The sequence below is a fragment of the Salmo salar genome, chromosome 15 (genome assembly GCF_965601325.2).
Source record: "Salmo salar chromosome 15, fSalSal1, whole genome shotgun sequence".
In the NCBI taxonomy this organism is placed as follows: domain Eukaryota; kingdom Metazoa; phylum Chordata; class Actinopteri; order Salmoniformes; family Salmonidae; genus Salmo; species Salmo salar.
The window spans coordinates 31,282,825-31,309,047 of NC_138305.1; positions in this window are offsets into that span (position 1 = coordinate 31,282,825).

The window sequence follows — 26,223 nt, forward strand, 5'->3', positions numbered from 1 at the left end:
GGGAAAGAGCATGGCGGATGTGTTGGTAGGGGACTCCCGGACCAGACAACTCAGGAACAATTAGAGGCTCTCCGCTCGGTTTCCTGTTTGACTTTTATTGGCTGGGTACTCATCACCACGGCCACACAGACAGGACGTGCCGGTCACTCCGTGATGGACAAATAGAGAGGCAGATGAAAAACATGGGTAGGAGAGAGAACACGCAAAGAAAGAACGGATACACTCTAGTCTATTTCAGGCTGCAGTGCCAACACACAGACGCACACACACGCACACGCGCACACACACACACAGACACACACACACACACACACACACACACACACACACACACACACACACACACACACACACACACACACACACACACACACACACACACACACACACACACACACACACAGACACAGACACAGACACACGCACACTCACACGCACACAGTCTGGGAGCTTGTCAGGAAAGTGGAAGGGAGATGTGGTGATAAAGCAGTCTGCAGGAAGTGGGTAGGGGAGTGGCGTGGAACTGTAATGGAGAGAGCCCAGACCCGAGCAGAGGAGGGAAGGTTGGGCATTGTTAGGGACCAACACAAGGACCTCCAGGCCACGGAGGGCAGAGGGGGCATGTGTAGTGGGCTTGCCGCAAACAGGGTGGGAGATGCTGGGGCTGATGACCGGACAGACGTAAACGTATGAAAGCCCATCCCCACCACCAAAAACATGTCAAGTGTAGATCGTACAAATAGGATATGTTTTTTCATTTGTAACATTGTGTGCTGATTTCAGAGGTAGCACTACAGGTCCCAGAGTGGTTAGGGGGAAATTGTTTTCCTGGAGCCCAGAGTGTTACCTGATCTGGTAGGCTAACCTAACCAGGTAAAACTCCGGACCCTAGTTGTAGCGTATGACATAGTAATAAATCAGCTGTAAAAAATTACATATTTCTGGGCTATGATTGGACCAGATTATTTTATTTTTAGAAAACGAATGGAAAAACTCCTGGCCCTGGGGAAGATGAAAACATTAAAACCCTTTACACAGACAGAGACAACAACTGCGATTGGACAATAAAACAAATAGATTTGAGCTCACTCTATGCAGGGTTGCAGTGTGTCGGCCAGCATTTCCCAAACTCAGTCCTGAGGAGCCCAAGGTTTTGGCCCTAGCACTACACAGGTGATTCAAATAATCAATCTGCTGTGTTGGGAAAAATACTAAATGTGTACCCCTTGGGGGCCCCAGGATCGAGTTTGAGAAACGCTGGTGTAGGTCTTCCCAGATGGGATCAGAGCGCATCAAGTTCTTTAGATTATCTGCAGCTGTGGTTGTTATCAGTAGGCTACAATCAGGGGCGGAATTAGTGACAGAGGCCATTTGAATGGGTTTTATAGTAAAGACGTGTAATTTAACCTGTTTGGGATAGGGGGCAGTATTTTCACGTCCGGATAAAAAACGTATCCGATTTAATCTGGTTACTACTCCTGCCCAGAAACTAGAATATGCATATAATTAGTAGATTTGGATAGAAAACACTCTAAAGTTTCTAAAACTGTTTGAATGATGTCTGTGAGTATAACAGAACTCATATGGCAGGCCAAAACCTGAGAAGATTCCATACAGGAAGTGCCCTGTCTGACAATTTGTTCTCCTTCTAGGGCATCTCTATCAAAAATACAGCATCTCTGCTGTAACGTGACATTTTCTAAGGCTTCCATTGGCTCTCAGAAGGCGCCAGAAAGTGGAATGACGTCTCTGCAGTCTCTGGGTGAAAAACAGCAGGAGTTTTTGTGAGTGGTCACGCAGGGAACAATGACACTGGAGTGCGCGTGCACGAGACGACTCCATGTTTTCTTTCAGTCTATTAATGAATATAACGTCGCCGGTTGGAATATTATCGCTATTTTACGAGAAAAATAGCATAAAAATTGATTTTAAACAGCGTTTGACATGCTTCGAAGTACGGTAATGGAATATTTAGAATTTCTTTGTCACGAAAACTTGATGCGCTCTGATCGGATAGTGACCTCAACGCATGAACAAAACAGAGATATTTCAATATAACTATGGATTAGTTCGAACCAAAACAACATTTGTTGTTGAAGTAGAAGTCCTGGGAGTGCATTCTGACGAAGAACAGCAAAGGTAATCCAATCTTTCTTATAGTAATTCTGAGTTTAGTGAGCACCAAACTTGGTGGGTGTCAAATTAGCTAGCCTGTGATGGCCGAGCTATCTACTCAGAATATTGCAAAATGTGCTTTCGCCAAAAGGCTATTTTAAAATCTGACACCGCGATTCCATAAAGGAGTTCTGTATCTATAATTCTTAAAATAATTGTTATGTTTTTTGTAAACGTTTATCGTGAGTAATTTAGTAAATTCACCGGAAGTTTGCGGTGGGTATGCTAGTTCTGAACATCACATGCTAATGTAAAAAGCTGTTTTTTGATATAAATATGAACTTGATTGAACAAAACATGCATGTATTGTATAACATAATGTCCTAGGAGTGTCATCTGATGAAGATCATCAAAGGTTAGTGCTGCATTTAGCTGTGGTTTTGGTTTTTGTGACATATATGCTTGCTTTGAAAATGCCTGTGTGATTATTTTTTGTCAGGGTACTCTCCTGACATAATCTAATGTTTTGCTTTCGCTGTAAAGCCTTTTTGAAATCGGACAATGTGGTTAGATTAACGAGAGTCTTGTCTTTAAAATGGTGTAAAATAGTCATATGTTTGAGAAATTGAAGTTATAGCATTTTTAAGGTATTTGTATTTTGCGCCACGCTCTACCATTGGATATTGGTGAGGCGTTCCGCTAGCGGAACGTCTGTCCCTAACAGGTTTTAACAGTAAAATTGTATACACTTTTAATGTGACATGAACACAGCTAGTCATGATGTTTTCATCTGATTGTCAAACAGTCACTTCAAAAAGTAGGTTATCTTCACGCGTTCATCCAAAATAGTTCAAGCATCCGAACAGTGCACTGTGCACACTCCAACTTTCCTTCAATTCGCAAGTGGCTCTCACCGGAGAAAGCATCCAATCGAGTGAAACAGCGCCCCTCTGTCTTACTATATGTAGCCCATATATCTGATGGTGTCTGGACAAAAAGAGTATGACATGCCAGTAGAACATGGGGGCTCAAGCAGAGTATTATTATTTTTTATTATACCCTTTGATGATGTAAGGCCTGAGGCAAATGCCTCTTCTGCCTAATGATAAGTCCTCCACTGGCTACAGTTAATCAGACCGAAGCACAGACTAATTATGCATGTTGATAAATAAGGTATTTTATAAAAGCATTGGGTGGCGGGTATGGGCTTCTATATAAAACAGCTCATCACAATGAATTCGCTTATACTCAAGTTTCAGTCGCAATTTGCTTCTACCAGAATTTGCATGATATTCTTAAAAATAAAGCCTGGTTTGTTGTAATGTTGTAATGTAGGCCTACTGTACTGTCATATTGCTTTGAGAGGGGTAACCGTTCATATTCTATAGGCTAACATTACTTGAAGACATGCTGTTAGCAACTGTGCTTTTGTCTTGAAGCTAAAATGCTATGAGTATGCCTACAGAGGAGAAAATAAACCCTTTAATTGTCTCCACATGCTTGTGGATTGTTGCATTATTCAAGAGTGTAATATGGTTTTGTTGCATTATTTAATAGTGTAATGTGTTTTAGAATAAATGTTTCTGTCATTGTTGAATAGTTTGTGCTTACTGGCTAGTAACTACTGATATTTACGGTCAATTTGAGCTGCGGACCAAGAATGTGGCGTTGCCAGCCGCAATGAAAGGTAAGGTAAGGATGTCATGTGAATTGAGAAGTAGACATCTCTTTTGCTACTCTACTCTTCTCCTTCCTATCTCGTAGTGGGAATAGGGCCTAATCCTGGAAGGAAGGAAGGAAGGAAGGAAGGAAGGAAGGAAGGGAGGAAGGAAGGAAGAGGAAGGAAGGAAGGAAGGAAGGAAGGAAGGAAGGAAGGAAGGAAGGAAGGAAGGAAGGAAGGAAGGAAGGGAGGGAGGGAGGGAGGGAGGGAGGGAGGGAGGGAGGGAGGGAGGGAGGGAGGGAGGGAGGGAGGGAGGGAGGGAGGGAGGGAGGGAGGGAGGGAGGATGAGAGGCAGTGAGAGCAAGAGTTGGGACAATGGGATCCAAGGAGGGCTCTGTTTCTCTCTCTCTGTTTCTCTCTCTCTCCTCTTCCTCCTCCTGGACTATTTCAGCACTTGCTTATCCATCTCTGACAAAATTCCCTGTTTTTCTGGTTCATCCGTGGCTCTTATCCTCTTCCTTCTCTCTCTTGTCATCCTCTCTTCCTCCTTGAGGCTCCAGATGTAACACATCTAAACAGAGAAGAGAGAGAGAGAGGGACACACGATGACAAGATTAGAGAGAAGGAAAAGGAGTCAAGGAAAAGGAGAGGCAGTAGTTAGTGTTTCTGCAGTATTCATGGTAACAACCTGGCTTTGTGCCAACACTCAACATTTGCCTCCTCTCCTGACAGTTTACAAACTAGCCATACACACATACTGGTTCAATTTTCTCTTTGTAATACACAATATCATACACACGTGTGAACACACACATACACACAATGCCTCCTAATATACCCCCTGAGCCAACAACAAACCACTATTTTAATTACCAATGGAATATGATTATATAATAGTTTGTAGAATTGACAACATCATAAAGCAGTGAGAGTCTAGGAGCTCCCTGCCAGAACCTGTCTCAGTATGAACAGCTTTGTGAGTCTAAATAGTTGATAGGCTGTTACAGTATACCAGCAGTGTGTTTAGTGGGAATCAGCTACACAGAAGAATATACACACACATGCCAGACGCACATACACAAACAGGTGTGTTGTTGTGGCTAGACAAGATGTGGCTTACAAATATATATTTTTTTTAAATACACTACCGTTCAAAAGTTTGCGGTGACTTAGAAATGTCCTTGTTTTTTTTGTCCATTAAAATAACATCAAATTGATCAGAAATACAGTGTAGACATTGTTAATGTTGTAAATTACTATTGTAGCTGGAAACGGCAGATTTTTTATGGAATATCTACATAGGTGTACAGAGGCCCAATATCAGCAACCATCACTCCTGTGTTCCAATGGCACTTTGTGTTAGCTAATCCAAGTTTATCATTTTAAAAGGATAATTGATCATTAGAAAATCCTTTTGCAATTATGTTAGCATAGCTGAAATCTGTTGTCCTGATTAAAGAAGCAATAAAACTGGCCTTCTTTAGACTAGTTGAGTATCTGGAGCATCAGCATTTGTGGGTTCGATTACAGGCTCAAAATGGCCAGAAACAAAGAACTTTCTTCTGAAACTCGTCAGTCTATTCTTGTTCTGAGAAATTAAGGCTATTCCATGCAAGAAATTGCAAAGAAACTGGAGATCTTGTACAACGCTTTGTAATACTCCCTTCACAGAACAGCCCAAACTGTCTCTAACCAGAATAGAAAGAGGAGTGAGAGGCCCCGGTGCACAACTGAGCAACAGGCCAAGTACATTAGAGTGTCCAGTTTGAGAAACAGACGCCTCACAAGTCCTCAACTGGCAGTTTCATTAAATAGTACCCGCAAAACACCAGTCCTAACGTCAATAGTGAAGAGGCGACTCCAGGACGCTGTCCTTCTAGGCAGAGTTCCTCTGTCCAGTTTCTGTGTTCTTTTGCCCATCTTAATCTTTTCTTTTTATTGGCCTGTCTGAGATACGACCTTTTGTTTGCAGCTCTGCCTAGAAGGCCAGCATCCCGGAGTCGCCTCTTCACTGTTGACATTGAGACTGGTGCTAACGGTTAGAGCATTGATTGTTTCTTGGATGGCTGACACTAAATCAGTTATTGACCCAAATCCTAATCTGACATCTGTACACATTAACTCAAGATTTCACAGAAATCTTCCATTGACATCAATGTTTGATTTATGCAAGAGTCTGACTTAAAGTAATGGTCAACTCAAAAACAATCGTTCTGTATTTGTTTCTATAGTCCACTGTTGATACATTCCCAAAATGGTGTGCATGTCATTAGTCACGTTTTCAAGCACCATCAAGAAGCAAAGATTAGCATGCGACATCGTCACGATCAAGCGTTTTGCATCGATGCAAAAGGATGTTGGAACTAGGAGAGAAAAATCTATGGAGTGACCTCTCTGTCCTTAAAGGTGGTAGAACCAGACTGACCTCCTTTCCACCTGACCTTCCGTCTGTCTGTGTGTCTAACCCCAACGTTCAGCACTTAGATCAGACCCAACAGGTCAACACACACACACACACACACACACACACACACACACACACACACACACACACACACACACACACACAGAGCGAGGAGCGAGAACAAAGCACACATGACAAATGAGACACACTCACTCAGGCACACAGGCAAACATGCACAAACACACACACACACACACACACAATCCCACATGTAGGCAATGCAGGCAGCAACACATGTATGAACACACAGTACCCTGACCCTCCACCTGAGAGATTGTGGCCCATTGAGTAATGAGGGGTCACTTGCTTGGGCTAATTATGTTTACTTTCTGGGGGGGGGGGGGGCACACACACATGACCAGGACACACACACCCAAACCCATCACCCACCCACACACACTGATGTCTTGTGTTAGTGACCTGTCTTCCGTTTCAACAATGTGTGCAGAGTGTGTCGTCTGTGTGCAGTCTGTGTGTCGTCTGTGTGCCGCCTGTGTGCCGTCAGGGTGCCGTCTGTGTGCCGTCAGGGTGCCGTCTGTGTGCAGTCTGTGTGCCGTCAGGGTGCCGTCAGGGTGCCGTCTGTGTGCCGCCTGTGTGCCGTCAGGGTGCCGTCTGTGTGCAGTCTGTGTGCCGTCAGGGTGCCGTCTGTGTGCCGCCTGTGTGCCGTCAGGGTGCCGTCTGTGTGCAGTCTGTGTGCCGTCAGGGTGCCGTCTGTGTGCAGTCTGTGTGCCGTCAGGGTGCCGTCTGTGCCTTTTCTTCTTCTCTCCCCTTGGCAGCAGAGTTCCTCAATCCCCTGATACGCATTCTACACGAATGACACAGCGAGGGCCTCAATCTCATGAAGCCGCCGGAGCCACCCGTTTAGTTCCACCTTACCACTGAACACGCAGAGTTATGGGGTTATGATACGTTATGACACTACCCTGATATAAGGTTGGGGTTATGATACTTTATGACACTACCCTGATATAAGGTTGGGGTTATGATACGTTATGACACTACCCTGATATAAGGTTGGGGTTATGATACGTTATGACACTACCCTGATATAAGGTTGGCGTTATGATACGTTATGACACTACCCTGATATAAGGTTGGGGTTATGATACGTTATGACACTACCCTGATATAAGGTTGGGGTTATGATACGTTATGACACTACCCTGATATAAGGTTGGGGTTATGATACGTTATGACACTACCCTGATATAAGGTTGGGGTTATGATGCTTTATTACATTGTTATGATATAAGGTTCTTTTCAATAGCTTATTTCTAGAAGTTTCTAGTGCATCTGGTGATCGCTTGGTATGAATAAGCGATGGATGATAGATGGTCCATCTATCCCCAGTTTGTCACCAATGTTTGGGCATCCTTCATTCCAGTGGCACTCTGGGTGTTTGTCTGTCGTTCTAGACCACAAACAACCTCCCTCCTCTTCCATCAATGCCACACGCTGGTACACAGAATATTGGCTTCTGCTGGTCTCTGTTCATGCCTCACTGACTGCTGATGGTTCATCTTTCTACAGTCCTTCCTACCTCTATGGGTGTGTGTGTAGCGGGGCTACCTTCTCTATCTCTAACTCATCCCACCCCAATTAGCGACTGCTAGCATTCTTCATCCTCCTCGCCATCATCAATCATCACCAGTATCATAGTTATCATCCACATTCCCATCCCTTTTCATCTGCAGACGCCCACATTGGAGGATACTGGGAACTAACTGAGCCAACCATAAAACACCATGCATCCCAAATGGCACCCTATTCCCTACATAGTGCACTACACCTTTAAGCCCTGGTCAAAAGTACTGCAGTATATAGGGAATAGGGTGCCATTTGGGACACAGTCCACATTTCATGTCCATTTTCTATAACATCCATTGTCTGTTTCCGGACTCAACATTCCATCCAAATGACCCAAGTGGCTGAGTCCAAGGCATGTCTTTCTGGTGTTCTTAGTCTTCACACAGATCACTGTAACAGTTCCTTATAGGAATTTAACCATCCCATGTTGAGAACTTCCAAAACGTTGGTATTCCCCAGAATGCCATGACTCCAGACATCTCTCAGCCAGCTGGGTCACATAATCAAGGGGCTTTGAGGGAACGCCGCCATTCTCTCAGATATAATTCCCATTCTTCCTAGAATCCCAGTATTCTTGCCATTGGGAGGGGAGTTTGGTGATGGTGGTTGGGGGGAGGTTGGTAATGGTTGGGGGAGGTTGGTGGTTGTTGAGGGAGGGTGGTGGGTGTTGGGTGTTGGGGAAAGGATGGTGGTGGTTGGGGGGCAGTTGGTGATGGTTGGGGGGGTGATGGTTGGGGGAGGGTGGGGGGTGATGGTTGGGGGAGGTTGGTGATGGCTGGGGGGAGGGTGGTGATGTTGGGGGGTGGTGATGGTTGGGGGAAGGTGGTGGGTGGTGGGGGGAGGGTGGTGATGGTTGAGGGGGTGATGGTTGGGGGAGGGTGGGGGTTGTTGGGGGGTGGTGATGGTTGGGGGAAGGTGGTGGGTGGTGGGGGGAGGGTGGTGATGGTTGAGGGGTGATGGTTGGGGGAGGGTGGGGGTTGTTGGGGGGTGGTGATGGTTGGGGGAAGGTGGTGGGTGGTGGGGGGAGGGTGGTGATGGTTGAGGGGTGATGGTTGGGGGAGGGTGGGGGTTGTTGGGGGGTGGTGATGGTTGGGGGAAGGTGGTGGGTGGTGGGGGGAGGGTGGTGATGGTTGAGGGGTGATGGTTGGGGGAGGGTGGGGGTTGTTGGGGGGTGGTGATGGTTGGGGGAAGGTGGTGGGTGGTGGGGGGAGGGTGGTGATGGTTGGGAGGGTGATGGTTGGGGGAGGGTAGGGGGTGTTGGGGGGTGGTGATGGTTGGGGGAAGGTGGTGGGGGGAGGGTGGTGATGGTTGGGGGGGTGATGGTTGGGGGAGGGTGGGGGGTGTTGGGGGAGGGTGGTGGTGGTGGTGGTTGGGGGAAGGGTGGTGAGTCTAATGGGAAGGACAGATGTTTAGATGTAAAGAAAGGCTGTGTGTGGGGAGGTGGGGGGGGGGGGGGGTAGACAAGCTAGACTGATCAGCGGGGTAGTAAGGGAAGTGAGGAGGTGTGTGTGTGTGTGTGTGTGTGTGTGTGTGTGTGTGTGTGTGTGTGTGTGTGTGTGTGTGTGTGTGTGTGTGTGTGTGTGTGTGTGTGTGTGTGTGTGTGTGTGTGTGTGTGTGTGTGTGTGTGTAGGCCCGGAGACCCCATATAGCAGCTCAATTTGACAGAAGGCAATCAGATTGATGTGTGAGGAACAGAGTCATATAAAAGGACTGCAACATGAGCTGAGAAAGAGGGAGAGAGAGGGAGAGAGAGAGGCTAAGCCAGCTGTTCCTGGGGCTCTGTTCACTGACAAAAACAAACCCCACAGAGCCCCAGGACAGCAACACAATTAGACCCAAATCATGAGAAAACTAAAAGATAACTATATGACACATTGGAAAGAATTAACAAAAAAACCCATAACAAACTAGAATGATATTTGGCCCTAAACAGAGAGTAAATACCACTGTGTGCAATCACAGCAGCAAGATGTGTGACCAGTTGTGACAAGAAACAGGTAACCAGTGAAGAACAAAACCATTATAAATACAACCCATATTTATGTTGATTTATTTTCCCTTTTGTACTTTATCTATTTGCACATCATTACAAGACTGTATATAGACATAATATAACATTTGACATGTCGTTATTCTTGTGGAACTTGTGTGAGTGTAATATTTACTGCCACTTTCTATTGTTTATTTCAATTGTATTATTCATTTCACTTTCCCATGCCAATAAAGCCCCTTGAATTGAGAGGGAGAGAGAGAGAGGGTGAAAGGGAGAGAGGCAACTTGAGCTGAGAGAGAGGGAGAGAGAGGGAGAAAGAGAGAAGGAGAGAGAGGGAAAGAGAGGGAGACAGGGAAAGATGGAGAGAGAGGGGGAGATAGGGAGAGAGGCAACATGAGCTGAGAGAGGGAGAGAGAGGGAGATAGGGAGAGATGGAGAGAGAGAGGGAGAGAGGCAACATGAGCCGAGAGAGAGGGAGAGAGGGATAAAGATTTAAACCCAGAGGGAGGGAAAGAGGTTTAGAGGGATGGAGCGATGGAGGGAGATAGAAAGATAAAGACTAGGTAGGTATGAAGACTGAACAAAAGACAGAGAATGATTACAAGGGGGAACAGAAAGGGGAGGGAGAGAGAAGGAGAGAGGGAGTGGAAGAGAAGGAAAGAGGGAGTGGAAGGGAGGTGAGAATGACTCTTGTTGGCAGGAGAAAATGAGGAAACAGCTGAGAGAGTTTGGCTCCGCTCTCACTTTTATTTTGGCTGAGGTAAGGAAATACTTATGACTTTGGGGTCTCTTTCTCCCCACCCCCACCCCCCACCCCCCCTCAATACAAAGGGCTTTATTGGCATGGGAAACATATGTTTACATTGCCAAAGCAAGTCAAATATATAATGAACTAAAGTGAAATAAACAATCAAAATTGAACAGTAAACATTACACTCACAAAAGTTCCAAAAGAATAAAGACATTTCAAATGTCATATTATGTCTATATACAGTGTAGTAATAATGTGCAAATATACTGCTCAAAAAAATAAAGGGAACACTTAAACAACACATCCCAGATCTTCACATAGTTGAATGTGCTGACAACAAAATCACACAAAAATAAAACATTGAAATCTAATTTATCAACCCATGGAGGTCTGGATTTGGAGTCACACTCAAAATTAAAGTGGAAAACCACACTACAGGCTGATCCAACTTTGATGTAATTTCATTAAAACAAGTCAAAATGAGGCTCAGTAGTGTGTGTGGCCTCCACGTGCCTGTATGACCTCCCTACAACGCTTGGGCATGCTCCTGATGAGGTGGCGGATGGTCTCCTGAGGGATCTCCTCCCAGACCTGGACTAAAGCATCCGCCAACTCCTGGACAGTCTGTGGTGCAACGTGGCGTTGGTGGATGGAGCGAGACATGATGTCCCAGATGTGCTCAATTGGATTCAGGTCTGGGGAACAGGCGGGCCAGTCCATAGCATCAATGCCTTCCTCTTGCAGGAACTGCTGACACACTCCAGCCACATGAGGTCTAGCATTGTCTTGCATTAGGAGGAACCCAGGGCCAACCGCACCAGCATATGGTCTCACAAGGGGTCTGAGGATCTCATCTCGGGACCTAATGGCAGTCAGGCTACCTCTGGCGAGCACATGGAGGGCTGTGACTGACCCACCGCCAAACCGGTCATGCTGGAGGATGTTGCAGGCAGCAGAACGTTCTCCACGGCGTCTCCAGACTCTGTCACGTCTGTCACGTGCTCAGTGTGAACCTGCTTTCATCAGTGAAGAGCACAGGGCGCCAGTGGCGAATTTGCCAATCTTAGTGTTCTCTGGCAAATGCCAAACGTCCTGCACGGTGTTGGGCTGTAAGCACAACCCCCACCTGTGGACGTCGGGCCCTCATACCACCCTCATGGAGTCTGTTTCAGACCGTTTGAGCAGACACATGCACATTTGTGGCCTGCTGGAGGTCATTTTGCAGGGCTCTGGCAGTGCTTCTCCTGCTCCTCCTTGCACAAAGGCGGAGGTAGCGGTCCTGCTGCTGGGTTGTTGCCCTCCTACGGCCTCCTCCACGTCTCCTGATGTACTGGCCTGTCTCCTGGTAGCGCCTCCATGCTCTGGACACTACGCTGACAGACACAGCAAACCTTCTTGCCACAGCTCATATTGATGTGCCATCCTGGATGAGCTGCACTACCTGAGCCACTTGTGTGGGTTGTAGATTCCGTCTCATGCTACCACTAGAGTGAAAGCACCGCCAGCATTCAAAAGTGACCAAAACATCAGCCAGGAAGCATAGGAACTGAGAAGTGGTCTGTGGTCCCCACCTGCAGAACCACTCCTTTATTGGGGGTGTCTTGCTAATTGCCTATAATTTCCACCTGTTGTCTATTCCATTTGCACAACAGCATGTGAAATTTATTGTCAATCAGTGTTGCTTTCTAAGTGGACAGTTTCATTTCACAGAAGTGTGATTGACTTGGAGTTACATTGTGTTGTTTAAGTGTTCCCTTTATTTTTTGAGCAGTGTAGTTAAAGTACAAAAGGGAAAATAAACACAAATATAGGTTGTAATTACAATGGTAATTGTTCTTCACTGGTTGCCCTTTTCTTGCACACTGTGGTATTTCACCCAATAGATATGGGAGTTTATCAAAATTGGATTTGTTTTCGAATTCTTTGTGGGTCTGTGAAATCCGAGGGAAATATGTGTCTCTAATATGGTCATACATTTGGTAGGAAGTTAGGAGGTGCAGCTCAGTTTCCACCTCATTTTGTGGGCAGTGTGCACATAGCCTGTCTTCTCTTGAGAGCCAGGTCTGCCTTCGGAGGTCTTTCTCAATAGCAAGGCTATGCCCACTCAGTCTGTTCTGTACATAGTCAAATATTTCCTTCGTTTTGGGTCAGTCACAATGGTCAGGTATTCTGTGACTGTGTACTCTCTGGGCCATTCTAGTTTGCGCAGTTTTTTTTGTAAATTCTTTCCAATGTGTCAAATAATTATCATTTTTTTCATGATTTGGTTGGGTCTAATTGTGTTGCTGTCCTAGGGCTCTGTGGGGTCTGTTTGTGAACAGAGCCCCATGACCAGCTTGCTTAGGGGGCTTTTCTCCAGGTTCATTTCTCTGTAGGTGATGGCTTTGTTATGGAAGGTTTGGGAATCGCTTCCTTTTAGATGGTTGTAGAATTTAACGGCTATTTTGTGGATTTTGATAATTAGTGGGTATCGGACTAATTCTGCTCTGCATGCATTATTTTGTGCTTTACGTTGTACACAGAGGATATTTTTGCAGAATTCCGCATGCAGAGTCATAGTTTGGTGTTTGTCCCATTTTGTGAATTCTTTGTTGGTGAGCGGACCCCAGACCTCATAACCATAAAAGGCAATGGGTTACATAACTGATTCAAGTATTTTTAGCCAGATCCTAATTGGTATGTTGAATTTTATGTTCCTTTTGATGTCATAGAAGTCCCTTCTTGCCTTGTCTCTCAGCTCGTTCACAGCTTTGTGGAAGTTACCTGTAGTGTTGATGTTTAGGCCGAGGTATGTATAGTTGTTTGTGTGCTCTAGGGCAACAGTGTCTAGATGGAATTTGTATTTGTGGTCCTGGCAACTGGACATTTTTTGGAACACCATTATTTTTGTCTTACCTAGATTCACTGTCAGGGCCCAGGTCTGACACAATCTGTGCAGAAGATCTAGGTGGTGCTGTAGGCCCTCCTTGTTTGGGACAGAAGCACCAGATCATTAGCAAACAGTAGACATTTGCCTTCAGATACTAGTGCTGCAGAATGTTCTAGTGCCCTCGCCAATTCGTTGATTTAAATGTTGAAAAGGGTGGGGCTTAAGCTGCATCCCTGTCTCACCCCACGGCCCTGTGGAAAGAAATGTGTTTTTTTTTGCCATTTTTAACCACACACTTTATGTACATGGATTTTGTAATGTCATGTGTTTTTCCCCCACATCACTTTCCATCAATTTGTATAGCCAAATTGAGTCAAAAGCTTTTTTGAAATCAACAATGCATGAGAACACTTTGCCTTGGTTTTGGTTTGTTTATTTGTCAATTAGGTTGTGCAGCGTAAATACATGGTCTATCGTACAGTAATTTGGTAAAAAGTCCATTTGACATTTTCTCAGTACATTGTTTTCGCAAAGGAAATGTAAGAGATGGCTGTTGTTGACAATGCAGAGGATTTTCCCAAAGTTGCTGTAGTTATTGGGGTCCAATTTGTCTCCACTTTTGTGGATTGGGGTGATCAGTCCTTGGTTCCAAATATTGGGGAGGATTCCAGAGCTGACGATGATGTTAAAGAGTTTAAGTATAGCCAATTGGAATGTGTGGTCTGTATATTTTATAATATCATTAAGGATACCATCAACTCCACAGGCCTTTTTGGGTTAGAGGGTTTGTATTTTGTCCTGTAGTTCATTCAATGTAATTGGAGAATCCAGTGGGTTCTGGTAGTCTTTAATAGTTTATCTAAGATTTGTATTTGATCATGTATATGTTTTGCTGTTCTTTCTTTGTTATAGAGCCAAAAAGATTGGAGAAGTGGTTTATCCACACATCTCCGTTTTGGATAGATAACTCTTTGTGTTGTTGTTTGTTTAGAGTTTTCCAATTTGGTTTCTCAATTTCTTTCTTAGGTTTTTGCATTCTTCATCAAACCATTTGTCATTGTTGTTAATTTTCTTAGGTTGTCTGCTTGAAAAAAATGTTTTATAGGGAAGCTGAGAGGTCAAATATACTGTTTACGTTTTCTACTGCCAGGTTTACTGCTCACTATTAAAGGGCAATCTTTTGTCCAGGAAATTGTCTAGAAGGGATTTAATTTGTTTTTTGGTAGATTTCCACACGATTTTCCTTCCATCTATAGCATTTCTTAATATTATTCAGTTCCTTTGGCACCTCTTGATTGAGCATAGCTCTGTTCAAGTAGAGTGTGATTTTGCTGTGATCTGATATGGGTGTCAGTGGACTGACTGTGAACACTCTAAGAGACTCTGGGTTGAAGTCAGTGATAAAGTAGTCTACAGTACTACTGCCAAGAGCTGAGCTATAGGTGTCACACCCTGATCGGTTTCATCTGTCTTTGTGCTTGTCTCCACCCCCCTCCAGGTGTCACCTATCTTCCCCATTATCCCCTGTGTATGTATACCTGTGTTCTCTGTTTGTCTGTTGCCATTTCATCTTATCAGGTGTTACCAGCGTGCTTTCCCATCTTCCTGCTTTCTCCAGTTTCTGTTTCCCCGGTTTTGACCATTCTGCCTGCCCTGACCCCAAGCCTGCCTCCCATTCTGTACCTGCCTGACTCTGACCCAATTACAAACCTCTGTCAGCACTGACCCAGAACCTGCCTGCTGTTCTGTACCTTATTGACTCTGCCCTGGATTTACCTGTCTTTTGCCTGCCCCCTGTTTGGGTCAATAAACATCTGGGATTCTAGCTGTCTGCATCTGGGTCTTATACAGTTTACAGTTTAGTCATTTAGCAGATGCTCTTATCAAGAGCGACTTACAGTAGTGAATACATACATTTCATTTTCATTTCATGCCTTTTTTTTTGTACTGGCCCCCCGTGGGAATCGAACCCACAACGCTGGCGTTGCACACACCATGCTGGCGTTGCAAACACCATGCTCTACCAACTAAGCCACAGGGAGTTCTGAAAGTACGAACTGGCCATGACTGACCCAGCAGACTCAGACCAGCTCCACAATGCTGTCTCCCAGCAAAGAGCCACCATTGGAAGACACAAGGAGTTGCTGCAATGCCTTATGGAGGGACTCCATACACTGGCGGAACGCCATGACCAGGCGTTCGATACATTGCTGGATAAAGTCTGCGGATTCCCTACTAGGCAGCAAGCCACACCAGTAATTCCCCAGACTCTCAGCAACCCCGCCACCAGCGGCGCTTCTTCCCAGCCTACCCCAGTGTCCCGAGAACCCTACTTACCTCCTCCCCAGTGTTACGTTGGAGATTATGGAACATGCCGGGCCTTTCTCTCCCAGTGCTCCCTCGTCTTCGAGCTACAGCCTTCTTCATTCCCCTCGGAGCGATCGAGGATAGCGTACATCATAACGCTGATGTCCAGGAGGGCACTCGCCTGGGCTACGGCGGTGTGGGAGCAACAGTCCGCCCTTTGCCTCAGTCTGTTGGCAGTACAGAAGGTGGCAGGCACGTTGGGCCCTGTTATTCACCCGGTTCAATTTCACTCTCTCCTACCGCCTGGGGTCCAAGAACGTGAAGCCGGACGCACTTTGTTTTATTGCCCAGCTGCTACTCCGTCTGACCCCGAGACCATCTTCCCTACTTCCTGTCTAGCGGCTGCAGTCATCTGGGGTATAGAGCGCCTGCTCCGTAAGGCGCAGCAGAGGGGTTCTGGCTAACCGGATGTTTGTCCTGGACTCTGCCCGTTCCCTGGTCCTGGAATGGGCACATTTCCTCCAGACTGACCTGTCATACAGGCTCCCGTCGGTCCCTGGCTTTCGTCTGACGACGCTTTTGGTGGCCTTCCATGGTGCCGGATGTTTCCGCATTTGTCACTGCGTGCACGGTGTGTGCACAAAATAAGGCCCCGCAACAACTTCCAGCTGGCCTTCTCCAACCACTCCCTGTTCCTCATTACCCCTGGTCCAATATATCCTTGGACTTTGTTACTGGGCTTCCCACGTCAGACGGCAACACTACTATCCTGACGATGGTGGATAGGTTTTCTAAAGCCGCCCATTTTATTCCCCTTCCCAAGTTACCCTCAGCCAAGGAGGAGGCTCAGGTTATGGTGCAGCACATCTTCCGGATCCATGGACTTCCGGTCAACATGGTCTCCGATCGGGGTCCTCAGTTCTCGTCCTGGTTCTGGAAGGCGTTCTGCAACCTCATTGGGTTGTCGGCAAGCCTGTAGTCTGGTTTCCACCCCCAATCGAATGACCAGTCGGACCTAGCCAATCAGGATCTGGAGACGGTCCTTCGTTGAATCGTCTCACCACCTGGAGCCAGCAACTTGTGTGGGTGGAATACGTCCACAACACCCTTCCCTGCTCGGCCACTGGTCTCTTGCCCTTTGAGTGTTCCATGGGATATCAGCCCCCACTCTTCCCAGAGCAAGAGGAGGAAGTCAGCATACCCTCTGCCCAGATGTTCATCCACTGCTGTCGCTGTACCTGGAAGAGAGCCCGGGCCGCTCTGTTGAAGACCACATCCAGGTATCGACTGCAAGCGGATCGCCACCGGACCCCTGCTCCCTGCTATTGGCTCGGGCAGAGGGTATCCATTCGGGACTTGCCCCTCCGGGTGGAGTCCCGTAAACTTTCCCCCCGTTTCATTGGCCCATTCACCATCTCTAAAATCCTTATCCCCTCTGCTGTTCGCCTTCTGTTGCCCCGCACCCTCCATATCCATCCTACATTTTATGTGTCCAAAGTAAAACCTGTGTCTCACTGTCCTTTGTCTTCTGTTTCCAGTTCTGGCATTTGGGTCCCTGGGCCTGGATCAACAAGATCTCCCCCTCTAGAATGGAGAAGCTGTCATCATTAAAGTATGGGGATTCTATTGGGGAATATAGGTAGCACACATGAGGACATTTTTCTCTGTTTAGATAATTTCCTTATTCATTTCTAGACAGATGTAAAATGTTCCTGTTTTGACTAATTTAATAAAGTGGGTTAGTTCTGTTCTATACCAAATTAGCATACCCCCTGAGTCTCTTCCCTGCTTCACACCTGGTAGTTTGGTGGATGGGACAACCAGCTCTTTGTAACCTAGAGGGCAACCAGTGGATCTGTCTCCTTTATACCATGTAAGATGACAATGTCTGTATGTTCCAGGATGAGATTTCTGTTCCATAGTGTCTGGTGTTTTTTTTGTGTGGTTTAGGCCCGGACCATCACAGTAGGTGTGAGCAGAGCATGTTGAGCATCTGATACATACCTATTAGGTCACAGGATGGGGCTTGGTGGGTGTATTACTTGTTGATGGGCCTGTTGCTCTGCTCACTGCCTGGGCATATGTCCTGCTGTCATGTTGAGGTCCTTGCTGCAGGGGTGGGGGGCATGGGGTCGGCAGAAGGGGCATAGGTCTGATCTGGGGGGCCTATATAGAGTGTGGCCAGGGGTGGTCTTAGCTGGTTGTGGTGTGGCTGGTGATGCTGTGGTCTGGGTGTAGATCCTCTTGGCGTGGGTTCTCTCGGTGCAGGTCCTTCAGGAGGGGGTCTTGCAGGTCTGGGAGGGTGTCTCGCTAGTCTGGGCGGGTTGTCCGTTGCTCTGTTGATCCAGTATGAGGGAGCTAAGGCTATGGTTGAGGGTGATGTCCTTCACGGTCCTGGCAAAAGTTGGGATTGCTGCCTTGTAGAGGTGGACCTGGTCGTAAAGGCTGTTCAAGTCCAGGGTGGAGTGGTGGGCCAGGTAGACATTTGAGGCACAGTCTCGCGAAATGCTTACATTCACCAGCTGTATGGTAGCAGGGTGAAATACTTTTCGTGGTAGCAGGGTGGACATAACCACTTGTGCATTGGGGAAAGTGGAAGAAACTTTTTCAATCACTCCCTTGAGTGCTGTGGCCACCCTTTCCTGCTGGTGTGAAAGTGGTTATCTCAAACCCTGCTACCACTAATAGAGTTTCTCTCTCTCTCTCTCTCTCTCTCTCTCTCTCTCTCTCTCTCTCTCTCTCTCTCTCTCTCTCTCTCTCTCTCTCTCTCTCTCAGACAGTACCTCAAAACCTAATGTCTACCTGGCACACCACTCCACCCTGGACTTGAACAGCCTTTACGATCTCTCTCTCTCTCTCTCTCTCTCTCTCTCTCTCTCTCTCTCTCTCTCTCTCTCTCTCTCTCTCTCTCTCTCTCTCTCTCAGACAGTACCTCAAAACCTAATGTCTACCTGGCACACCACTCCACCCTGGACTTGAACAGCCTTTACGATCTCTCTCTCTCTCTCCTCTCTCTCTCTCTCTCTCTCTCTCTCTCTCTCTCTCTCTCTCTCTCTCTGCCTGCTCTCCCATCACTACCTCTGCCCCCCATTTCCCGTGCCCCCTCCCTCCCTCTAGCTCCCCTGCCAAGCTCTTGTCATAGGTGGTGATGTGAATGTTTCCACATGCAGTAGGCCTGCCTGTGCTACTGGTTTGGCCTGTAACACACTCTCTCTCTCTCTCTCTCTCTCTCTCTCTCTCTCTCTCTCTCTCTCTCTCTCTCTCTCTCTCTCTCGCTCTCTCTCTCCACACAAAGGCTCCTCAGAGAGGGAGCAGCAAACAGGAAAAAGAGGCAAAAGCAGAGGATTACCTCTCACTAGCTCACTGTTAACCCATAAAAAGAGAAGAAAGGGAGGACAAGGAGATTGGAGGAGCATGGAGAGAAGGGGACGACGAATGGAGAGAAGGGGTGCATCTCCTTCCCTCTCCCTCCTCCCTATGCATGCATGCATGAGTGTGTGTCCTATGCTTACTGCTGAATCATCTTAATTTAAGACAGTTTACTACAGCAGGAAAGTAATCCTGCAGTAACAAGAAATGTGAATTATGACGTGGATTATAATTAGTGGATATTGTTTGTAGGGGTTGATAGATTTTACATCAGGGCATATCAAGTTTGACATTTTTAAATGGAAATTACCAAACTTTAGAAGCCTTTTTAAACCTTGACTATACTACAAGTTTGCATTTTCCTCCTGCAGGAGAATTCTCATCAACAAAAGAGTGATCAAATTAAGATCCTACATCTGTAATTAACCTAGAACTCTCAGTGAAAGCAAGCCCCTGTCTGAAAGACCCTAGTCTCTGATGCATAGTGGATGGTTCAGAGACTGAAGAACTACTCATTTTCTCTCTCTCTCTCTTTCTCTTCTCTGTGTATGTGTGCCTCTTTGTGTCTCTGTCTCTCTGTCCCAATTGAAGATAGTGGATGATACCAAGACCAAGATGTCTTTTAACCATTAGTCCCTATGGGTGATAGAAGGTACATGCAATGCATCCAATGCATCCATCAAACCTAATGATACAACCTGATCAATGAGGGAGATACCACTGGACATGAAACAGTGGGGGGGAAATCAGGGATCAATGACCATGTATGTGGGTTGGTTCAGGCGTGAGGCTGTCTCATTGGGCCTGGTCAGTTGGTAGTTGGGGATAGACAGTGGGAGGGGAAGACAATAAGGGGGACCCCCTATGTCTGTGGTGGTCATTAGGGGTGGAAGGGTTGTGTGGAGGTTGTCATTAGGTTGTGTGGAGGTTGTCATTAGGTTGTGGGTTAAACATTAATCCAGCACGTACTGTGTGAAGCTGTAGGGGGGCTATACATAATGTATAGATCAGGAGTACGTGCTCAACTCCATGCAGGCATGTGTGAGAGATGTATGATACCTAGCCTGCTTCCTTCAACTACCTAAGTGGGAACAGAACAAGATACTAGGGGTGTGGCCCTCCACCAGCGTTGACAGAGGGTATCACCCCCCCCCCCCCACATTGACAACGGCACAGTGGGGGGGCTATTGGTGGCCCCTCACGGCCCCTCAGGACCCCTGAGAATGCTAGAGGCTAATCCTCCTGGAATGTTCCAGGAATGTAAAAGAATCACACACAAGAGAGGGGGGGGGGGGGGTATAGACAGTGGGAGAAGCGGAGAGGAGGGGAGAGAGGTGGGAGAGGGGGAGGAGAGAATAGAGAGCGGTCGGAGAGGGGAAGGGGAGGAGAGAAATGTGTGAGAGAGGGAGAGGAGGAGAGAATAGAGAGAGAGGTGGGAGAGGAGGAGAGGAGGAGAGGAGAAGAGAACACAGAGAGAGGAGGAGAGGACGAGAGAATACAGAAAGAGGTGGGAGAGGAACAGAGAATAAAGAGAGAGAAGCTTTAGAGAAAAGGGGCGTTGAAAATCAATGTAATGACAGTGAAAGAGAATGAGAAAAAATGGGGAGAGGACGATAGTTTAGAGAGACTGGAGAGAGCTGGGAGAGGAAAGGGGGAGAGGGCGGTAGTTTAGAGAGACTGGAGAGAGCTGGGAGAGGAAAGGGGGAGAGGGCAGTAGTTTAGAGAGACTGGAGAGAGCTGGGAGAGGAAAGGGGGAGAGGGCAGTAGTTTAGAGAGACTGGAGAGAGCTGGGAGAGGAAAGGGGGAGAGGGCAGTAGTTTAGAGAGACTGGAGAGAGCTGGGAGAGGAAAGGGGGAGAGGGCAGTAGTTTAGAGAGACTGGAGAGAGCTGGGAGAGGAAAGGGGGAGAGGGCGGTAGTTTAGAGAGACTGGAGAGAGCTGGGAGAGGAAAGGGGGAGAGGGCTGTAGTTTAGAGAGACTGGAGAGAGCTGGGAGAGGAAAGGGGGAGAGGGCGGTAGTTTAGAGAGACTGGAGAGAGCTGGGAGAGGAAAGGGGGAGCGGTTGAATGGAGAGAAAGAAAGGGGTAGAAAGGAAGAGGGAGATCATATACACAAATCCTATCATTGTAAAGGCAGATTGTGAAAAGTGTGTGTGTGTGTACGCATGTGTGTGTCGGTGTCTGTGTCTGTCTGTGTGTAGTCTGTTTTCATTGGGAAACACTAACAACGATGCATCTGTTGGAATTAGACATTCTACCAGTCATTAAGGACCAATAAGCCTGATAATGTGATTATTGGGGAAATTATTTTTGTCTGCTCTACGGGTAGATCACACAGCTATACAGCAGCCACAGGAAACCTGTCTCATCACGATAACATGTGGATTTGGTAACAATAGCAGGTAAAGCTTTGGTACTGATCAGGATGTGTCCCTGCTTGTCTCTAGCTTCATGGTTCCACTCACAAAGAGACAGGGACTCCCCCACGTAGACAGACAGATGGGGGGACAGACAGACAGAGACAGAGACAGACAGACAGACAGACAGACAGACAGACAGACAGACAGACAGACAGACAGACAGACAGACAGACAGACAGACAGACAGACAGACAGACAGACAGACAGACAGGCAGACAGGCAGACAGGCAGGCAGGCAGGCAGGCAGGCAGGCAGGCAGGCAGGCAGGCAGGCAGACAGACCTACAAACAGACAAATAGGACAGGGTAGATGTACTGTATGTGAAGGTGTTGTGTGATATGCTTGACTACCTGAAAGTCAGGTGTTGTCAGTGAGAGTGTGTATGTGGGAGGGATTGTGGTGAGGTGGAGGTGTGTGTGTGTGTGCGTGTGTGTGTGTGTGTGTGTGTGTGTGTGAGTGAGTGACTGTCTCTGTGGTCCTCATGTAGAGGTAAAACAGCAGACAAACCCAACATCTGCCCTATCTGTTGCCCTTTCTGTGTGTCTGTGTGTGTGTGTGTGTGATTGTTTGTGTATATCCACTTAGTATACAAAACATTAAGAACACCTTCCTAATATTGACTTTCCCCCAGAACAGCCTCATTTTCATCGGGCCAAGGAATGTACAAGGTGTCGAAAGCGTTCCACATGGATGCTGGTCCATGTTGACTCCAATGCTTCCCACTGTTGAAAAACCTGCACCTGGCACCTACTACCATACCCCGTTCAAAGGCACTTCAGTCTTTTGTCTTGATCATTCACCCTCTGAATGGCACACATACACAATCCATGTCTTAATTGTCTCAAGGCTTAAAAATCCTTCTTTAACCTGTCTCCTCCCCTGATTGAAGTGGATTTAACAGGTGACATCAATAAGGGATCATAGCCTTCGCCTGGAGTCACCTGGTCAGTCTATGTCATGGAAAGAGCTGCTGTTCATAATGTTTTGTACACTCTATTAGTGGTGCGTGCGTCCGTCCATCTGTCCACCGTGCATGTGTTTGTGTGTATGTGTTTGTGTGTATGTGTTTATGTCTATGTACATGCATAAATGTGAACGTGTGTGTGCGTGTGCGTGTGCGTGTGCGCGTGTGTGTGTGTGTGTGTGTGTGTGTGTGTGTGTGTGTGTGTGTGTGTGTGTGTGTGTGTGTGTGTGTGTGTGTGTGTGTGTGTGTGTGTGTGTGTGTGTGTGTGTGTGTGTGTGTGTGTGTGTATACGTGCATGTCTGTGATGGCCTAAATCTGTTGAGGGGCATCCCTCTGTAGTGAATGTAGCAGCAGGCTGTCTAGTGTGTGTCCTCGGGGGACTGTAAGGCTCAGAACAGGTTTAATTGGTGTCAGCCAGGCCTCAGTGAAAACCCAGCGGAGACTGGGACAGACTGGGACAGACTGGGACAGACTGGGACAGACTGGGGAACAGAGACAGGAAGACTTTTATTAGGAGCCGTCCCTCCTCCCACTGTAGGACTCTATCCATCTCTATCTCTATATCTCTCTTTCTGGCTCCCTCCTCCCACTGTAGGACTCTATCCATCTCTATCTCTATATCTCTCTTTCTGGCTCCCTCCTCCCACTGTAGGACTCTATCCTTCTCTATCTCTATATCTCTCTTTCTGGCTCCCTCCTCCCACTGTAGGACTCACAGTGAGCTTGGGACAGTGTATATTTTTTGGGCTCTGTACTCCAGCACTTTAGATTTGAAATAATAAAGTGCAGACTGTGAGCTTTAATTTGAGAGTATTTTTATCCATATCGGGTGAACCGTTTAGAAATTAATTACAACGCACACACACACACACACACACACACACACACACACACACACACACACACACACACACACACACACACACACACACACACACACACACACACACACACACACACACACACACACACACTACATCAGTCTGTCGAGAGGCGTGTTGTTTGACATCGTGATAGAAATTACAGCACTTTTTGTACCCAGTCCCCCCATTTTAGGGGACCAAAAGTATTGGGACAAATTCACTTATATGTGTATTAAAGTAGTCAACAGTTTAGTATTTGGTCCCATATTCCTAGCACACAATGATCACATCAAGCTTGTTACTCCACATTTGCTGTTTGTTTAGGTTGTTTCAGATTATTTTGTGTCCAATAGAAATGAATGGTAAATCATATATTGTGTCATTTTGGAGTCACTTTTATTGCAAATAAGAATAGAACATGTTTCTAAATACTTCTACATTATTGTGGATGCTACCATGATTACAGATAGTCCTGACACCCTTCCCTCCCTCTCCACCTACACCTCCCTCCCTCCCTCCCTCCCTCCCTCCCCCCTCCCTCCCTCCCTCCCTCCCTCCCTCCCTCCCTCTACATCTCCCCTCCCTCCCTCCCTCCCTCCCTCCCCCTACATCTCCCTCCCTCCCTCCCGGTGCTATTGTTTTCCTGTTTAATGTCCGTCCTGACTGATTGACTCCTATCACTTGACTGAGTGTGTCTCAGGGGCATGTAGTGACCACAGCAGCCAGGCAACCCCTAATGATGAGAGCACTTCCTGACTGACACACACACAAACACACACATATCCATGCAACCACACACACACACACATACGCACACACACTCATGCATATGTATAGACACGTGCACACTCCCTTGCTGTACATGCAGTCACTCTTTTCTTACAGGGCCATTGTTTATATTAATCCACATTTATAGAAGTCTACAGACCAGTGGTCCTTCAGGTCAGTTAATCCTGTTGTCTAGCTTCAGAGCTGTTGGATATTGTGTGTGTGTGTGTGTGTGTGTGTGTGTGTGTGTCTCTCTGTCTCTCTGTCTCTCTGTCTGTCTGTCTGTCTGTCTGTCTGTCTGTCTGTCTGTCTGTCTGTCTGTCTGTCTGTCTGTCTGTCTGTCTGTCTGTCTGTCTGTCTGTCTGTCTGTCTGTCTGTCTGTCTGTCTGTCTGTCTGTCTGTCTGTCTGTCTGTCTGTCTGTGTAAATTGGGACTAAAGCATGCTCCAAAATGAATTTACTTCTAGTTTCTTTTGAGATCTCTCCAGAGCTCCTTGGACAAATAAGAGCAGTAAACACACACACACAAACACACACACACACACACACGCACACACACACAAGCACACGTGCGCGCACACACACACTCACCCCCACCACTCCCCACCTCCTGGACTGTTGCCCTGACAACTGAACCCTGACCATCAAGCCTGTCTTTCCACAGTTTGTTTGTTTGTTTCCACAAACCCAGCAGAGACTGAAGCGGCAGGGGATTATCTTCACAGAGCTTGATATCTCAAGTTAGAGCTTATCCCTGAGAGGTCGGCAGGTAGGCTAGCGGTTAGAGCATATCCCTGAGAGGTCGGCAGGTAAGCTAGCGGTTAGAGCTTATCCCTGAGAGGTCGGCAGGTAGGCTAGCGGTTAGAGCATATCCCTGAGAGGTCGGCAGGTAGGCTAGCGGTTAGAGCTTATCCCTGAGAGGTCGGCAGGTAGGCTAGCGGTTAGAGCTTATCCCTGAGAGGTCGGCAGGTAGGCTAGCGGTTAGAGCATATCCCTGAGAGGTCAGCAGGTAGGCTAGCGGTTAGAGCTTATCCCTGAGAGGTCGGCAGGTAGGTTAGCGGTTAGAGCTTATCCCTGAGAGGTCGGCAGGTAGGCTAGCGGTTAGAGCTTATCCCTGAGAGGTCGGCAGGTAGGCTAGCGGTTAGAGCTTATCCCTGAGAGGTCGGCAGGTAAGCTAGCGGTTAGAGCTTATCCCTGAGAGGTCGGCAGGTAAGCTAGCGGTTAGAGCATATCCCTGAGAGGTCGGCAGGTAGGCTAGCGGTTAGAGCTTATCCCTGAGAGGTCGGCAGGTAGGCTAGCGGTTAGAGCATATCCCTGAGAGGTCGGCAGGTAGGCTAGCGGTTAGAGCTTATCCCTGAGAGGTCGGCAGGTAGGCTAGCGGTTAGAGCATATCCCTGAGAGGTCGGCAGGTAGGCTAGCGGTTAGAGCGTTGGGCCAGTAAATTAAAGGTTGCTGATTTAAATAACCGAGCAGACAAGGTGAAAGATCTGTCGATGTGCCCTTGACCAAGGCACTTAAACTTAATTTGCTCCAGGGGTGTCGTACTATGATGGCTGACCCTGTAAAACAACACATTTCATCAGTTTTTTTTTATTATATATTTTTTTACAAATTACCTTAGGGGTGAAACTCAACGAAAAGACTATGATTGACCATCAGATTGGGATGTATACTTTTCAGCGCTGTGGTTGGTTAGCAGAGAGATACATCATGGACCTGTTTTTAATGTGTTGTCAGCCACCTGCCATAGACAATAGTCCGTTGTATGCAAATTGAGTAAACAATAAATAGCTGAAACCCGATCACACAACTGTATGTTACACTGGTGTTTACGTACTTTACAATAACATACTGGTGTTTATGTACTTTACAGTAACAAACTGGTGTTTATGTGCTTTACAGTAACAAACTGGTGTTTACGTACTTTACAATAACATACTGGTGTTTATGTACTTTACTGTAACAAACTGGTGTTTACGTACTTTACAATAACATACTGGTGTTTATGTACTTTACTGTCACGTCCTGACCAGCAGAGGGTGTTGTTGTGTAGTTTTGGTCATGACGTGGCAGAGTATGTCTGTGTATGTGTGTTCT